Raw genomic sequence first — 5778 nt, 5'->3', positions numbered from 1 at the left:
GAAAGTGTGGTTAATCCCCTCCACGAACAACTGACTCCTTTGCATTGAGACCAGAAGAAATGGATTGTGACTAGATACCATACTGTACTTTTTGATCAAAGACTCTATAGCAGTATCCTGATCAAAAGGGGAGAAATGTAGAACAAAATTTAAAATTCTCATGGAATCCAGATATTCTGGAGCCATGGAGGCTGAATGAACCTCTGAAATGATTGCCCTGAGATATTCTTTAAACCTTGAATTAAAAATATCCCTTGAAGTCTTTTTAAAACCAAACAATAGTTTAGCTTACCTAGTAAAGAAGTCTGCCTTGACCATTATACTCTTAATATTTATTTATATGGGAAGAAACTGACAACCTGAACTGTAACCTGTTGCTTGCCTAATGAACCCCATAATCATGAGTATTATCTGTGAGTTCTGTGTGGCCATTGCAATGAATTTGTAAAACCCAGAGGAGAAGTAGAGAGTGCCGTGGGAAGGTCCGATGGTGTCAGAATTGGTAAAGATGGCAGAGAGAAGAGGCTGACCTCTGACTCATGGGAATCAGCCTTGGGATGTTGATCTTGATTCTCCTTTCCCCTTGTGAAGTTAAAGGAGGTCAGACATCATCCCTGTGCCATTTTTTCAGGGAAGTATTTTGTCTTCTGATAAACCTGTTAATACACAGAAGCTCCAGGAGCTGAAGAATCTCCCAAAGTTTTACTGTCCCTGGATTGATGTCAGTTTTAAAGTCTAATTTGTCCGTTTTTATTGGGCTAATTTTCAGGCAGAAAAGGCAGTGATGCCATTGATTCCATGAGTACAATGTGCATAACAGATAGTGCCTCCAAAACTCAAAACAAAATCCTCTTCAACATCTTTTCTTTATTGTAAAAATATATAAAACACAATATTTGCCAATTCATTTATTAAGTGTATAATTTACTGATCTCAATTACATTAATCATGTTGTACAACCATCACTCATATTCTTGCCAAGCCTCTCATCATCACGAACAGAAACTCACTGCTTCCTAAATAATGACTCCCCTTTGCCCCTTCCCTCTCGCCCCTGGTAAATACTAATAAACTTTAGTCTCTATCCATTCTCCTAGTTCTATTATTTCATGTAAGTGAGATCATACAATATTTGTCCTTTTGTAATTGGCTTATCCCACTCAGCATAATGTTTTTAAGTTTCACTCATGTTTTAGCATGTATCAAGACTTCCTTTCTCTTGGCTGAGTAGTATTTCATTGTATGTATATACCACATTTTGTTCATCCATTCTTGCACTGATAGACACATAGATTGTTTCCACCTTTTGGCTATTGTGAATAGTTCTGCAGTGAACATTGGTATGCATGTGTCTATTAGGTCATCCCTGCTTTTAAGTCTCTTGGGTATATACCTAGGAGAGGAATTGCTGGATAGTAAGTGAATCACTCACACACACACATACACACACACAATGGTTTCCTATGATTAAGGCATAACACACTACTACACAGTGGAAAACATTTATCTGTTCAGAAAACAAAGTAGAGGCAAATATCCAATAATCTTTATAAGGAAATACCCTGGAACATACAAACTTATAGTCCCTTATTGAAAAGCTCAATGGAGTACCCAGGCCAAGAAGGAAAACTGATGGACAGCATTCTGGAATGTCAGAACATCAGGCATGAAGAAAAGATCGTAAGGTTTTCTAGGAAAAAAAAAAAAAAGACCCCATACAAAAATAAGGTGTCAGAATGTTATTAAAGTTTTTAATAACATTATTAATGCTAGAAAATAAATCAAGGAAAAGTATTTTTAAGCTAGAATTGTATATGCAATCAAATAGTCAAACACATGTGAGGCTGTATTAGAGACATTCACTTCCAGTAAAATGTAAGTGAAAAGCAAGAAAGAGGAAGATATGAAAGCTAAGAAACAGGAGATCCAACACCATAGAGGAGGGAAGGGAAGCCCCAGGATGACAGGCCTGCGGTATGTCTAGAGAACAATCAGAGGAGATGTGTGCAGAAGGGTGGAGATACCACGTAGGAAGTGTCTGGGAAAAAATCAAAATAAAATTGAGCATTATGTTATATTTATTGGCAGTTTGGGAAATTCAAATAACTCAGGGTGTTGAACTAGCCTGGGAAATCAACCCTGGAAGTATTATAGGATCAAGAGGGAAGTATGACTTCCAGGAAGTATGAAGCATTGCAAACCTTTTGAGAGACTGCAAAGGAGACCTAGTGGTGCAACAGTTAAGCACTCGGCTGCTTAACTGGTCATTTGGCAATTTGAAGACGCCCAGCTGATTCGCAGGAGAAAGATCTGGTGATCTGCTCCTGTCAAGATTAAACCAAAACTAAACCCATTGCTGTCAACTCCATTCCGACTCATTTCGACCCTATAGGACAGGGTAGAACTGCCCATCCGGTTTCCAAGGCCACATCTTTCTTCGGCAGACAGGCTGTTGAGTTCCAACCACTGACCTTTTGGTTGGCAGCCAAACACTTAACTACTGTGCCACCAGGACTCCTTCCATAAAGATTACAATTTAGGAAGCCCTATGGCAGTTCTACTCTGTTACATGAGGTTGCCATGAGTCGAAATTGACTCCACAGTACCTAACAACAACAATAACAGAGAGACTACAGGCTATTTTGAGCTGGTGTGTGTGGAAGGTGATGTGTAGAGGTAGCAGACAGAGGACAAGATGGAGGAAAGCATTTGTAGTTCTGTGCTTGCATCTCACTCCAATGGCCTGAGTCAATTATTTCTTGCCCCTTCCAGAAAGAATCAGGTGCACTGAAACCACCAATGTGGTAGCTGCAATATGATGTCTGGGTGGTCACAAGCTTACTGAAGGAGAGAGTTGATGAAAACGGTGTGGACAAACCACATGTCCCCAGGCATTCTTTTTCCAGAGTCTCCTTCTCTAAACCTCCAGAGCTAAGGATTGCCATGGCTTCCTTCCAACACCATTTAAAAATAAGCTTTAAAAATCATACCCTGACTGAAGATTTACCTGATGGAGTATAAAACAAACAGGAGTGAGAAAAGTGGTTTTCTTGTACATGTTGCTTTCCACTTATGACTCATGTTGGTCCTTAATTTTACCAAGACCAGCAGAGCATCAGGAGGGAAGAAAGGAATGTCTGAGGTTCATCTCCTGTTGAGAATTCCTCCCCACAAGCCTCTCTCTTCCCTGGGCCCCAAAAGCCTCCCCAACTGGGGTATCTGCCCAGCCCACCGTTTCTGTTCTTTCAGGAATTTCATTTGTTGCTCTCCACTCCACAGTGAGATGTGGCCCAGTGGTCAGTTCAAATTCCAGGACTTGACTTAATGACCAGATAACACTTTAGACTCCAGGGACCCACCAGGAGAAAAGATAAAACTAACAATGGTTTGGACTTCAAGTACACAAAACTGCAGACCTACCCACATCGCTTGTCATTTCTAAAAGTGGGTCTCAGGCATGTATGTGGTTGTTGCTCTGCATGCCCAGTACTAACCCCTACAGAATCACTGCTCGTCTCAGCTCAGACCTATTTCTTAATGTCTTCTGCTCCAAAGATAACTCCAGGTGTATAGTTCTTATATTCCTTCCTCGGAAAGCCAAATGACCTGTCTTGCTTGTGCAGTGGATAATCCAGCAGAGTAGAAAGTGTAATAGCTTTGGGCACATGAAGGAGGGAGGGGAAAAACAACTTTGCATTGGCCAGGAATCAAACCTGGGTCTCACGCGTGGGAGGCGAGAATTCTACCACTGAACCACCAAGGCCTACCCGAGTACACTTCCCACACTTGTCTTGATATGGATATTTAGAAAAAGACTCTCAGAGGACTTGGAAAAAATAGTTCTAAAATGGTTTCTTCCTTTTTTTGTTGTTTTTGCTGAAGATGGTTCAAAAGCTGCTGCAGCCGTACACCAGCTGGGAACTGCCAGAAATTTAAGCCGAATTCAGAAGTTGAACGAAGGATATTATTGCTCATTTCAGACAAATCCTGGCTGAAAGCAGAGAATACCAGAAAGATGTTTACCTGTGTTTTATTGACTATGCAAATGAACAACTGTGTAGGTCTTAACAAATTATGTATAACACTGTGAAGAATGGGAATTCCAGAACACTTAATTGGGCCCATGAAGAGCCTGTACATAGACCAAGAGGCAGTCATGCATACAGAACAAGGGGATACTGCATGGTTTAAAATCAGGAAAGTTGTGTTTCAGTGTTGTATCATTTTACCATACTAATTCAATCTGTAAGCTGAGCAAATAACCTGAGAAGCTGGACTATATGAAGAAGAACCAGGCATCAGGATTGGAGGAAGACTCATTAACAACATGTGATATTCAGATGTTACAACTTTGCTTCCTGAAAGTGAAGAGGACTTGAAGCACTTACTGATGAAGATCAAAGACCACAGCCTTCAGTATGGATTACCTCAACATAAAAAAAAAAAACAATTCTCACAATTGAACCAATAAGCAACATCATGATAAACATAGAAAAGGTTGAAGTTGTCAATGATTTTGTTTTACTTGGAATCAAAATCAACACCCACGGAAGCAGCAGTCAAGAAATCAAACGACACGTTGCATTGGGCAAATCTGCTGCAAAAGACCTCTACAGTGTTAAAAAGCAAAGATGTCACTTTAATGACTAAAGTGCTACTGACCCAAGCCATGGTGTTTTCAATCGCCTCATGTGCATGCGAAACCTGGACAACGAATAAGGAAGACTGAAGAAGAATTGACACCTTTGAGCTATGGTGTTGAAGAATGTTGAATACACTATGAACTGCCAATAGAATGAATAAATCTGTCTTGGAAGAAGTGCAGTCAGAATGCTCCTTAGAAGCGAGGACGCCAAGGCTTTGTCTCACGTACTGTGAATGTGTTAACAGGAGGGACCAGTTCCCAGAGAAGGACATCATGCTTGGTAAAGCAGAGGGTCAGCAAAAAAGAGGGAGATCCTCAATGAGATGGATTGACCCAGTGGCTGCTACACTGGGCCCAAGCATAAGAAAGATCATGATGGTGCAGGACCAGGCAGTGTTTCATTCCGTTGTGCATCGGAACCAATTCGACGGCACCTAACAGTGAAAACAACAGAATGGGTTTAAACAGTGTTCTCTTTGGGAGAAAAAGCTATCACACATAAAAGATGCCCAGAACAAAGGGCATCGGGCAACACTATAAAGTTACAGCATTCAAATAAAATGATCTGACTTGAAAGAGTCTAATTCTGGAATAGGCTCTTTCTGAATAGATAATACCAGTTGCTGTCAAAACAAACCACCCTTTAGGACTCAGTAGAGCTGCACTGCCCCAAAGAATTTCCAAGGAGAGGCTGGTGGCTTCCAGCTGCTGACCTTTTGGCTAGCAGCCAAGGTTTTAATCACTGCGCCACCCTGGATTCAAATAGATAGTATGCCTGGTCTTCCTTACTTAGTGCTCCTTCTATAACACAAATACCACGACTGGAAGGCTTTAATTAACAGGAATGTATTTTCTCACCATTTCAGAGGCTAGAAGTCTGAATTTAGGGCCTGGCTCTGGGACAAAGCTCTCTGTGAGCTCTGGTGAAAAATCCTTGTGTCTTTCAGCTTCTCTTCCCTTGTTTCGTGGTAATCTCTGTGAGGCATCAGTCTTTCTCCATTCCTGCTTCCTTGCTTCTCTGCCTAATCTGCTTTTTATATCTTAAAATTAATTGGTTTAAGACACACCCTATAGCGACTTTGCCTCATTAACGTAATAAAGAAACACAAGTATAGGGGCTAGGCTTTACAACA

At 40.9% G+C, this 5778-nt stretch overlaps 1 non-coding gene across 1 annotated transcript; it reads right to left on the bottom strand.

The window, feature by feature from the left end:
• Positions 1–3692: 3692 nt before the first annotated feature.
• TRNAG-CCC (transfer RNA glycine (anticodon CCC)) lies at positions 3693–3763 on the bottom strand. The gene has a single exon. It is a non-coding gene; the product is annotated as a tRNA-Gly (tRNA).
• Positions 3764–5778: the final 2015 nt, after the last annotated feature.

This window comes from Elephas maximus, chromosome 3 (assembly GCF_024166365.1).
Source record: "Elephas maximus indicus isolate mEleMax1 chromosome 3, mEleMax1 primary haplotype, whole genome shotgun sequence".
Classification (NCBI taxonomy): domain Eukaryota; kingdom Metazoa; phylum Chordata; class Mammalia; order Proboscidea; family Elephantidae; genus Elephas; species Elephas maximus.
Note: the sequence above shows the minus strand (reverse complement) of the source record. Positions and strands in the feature narration are given on the sequence as shown.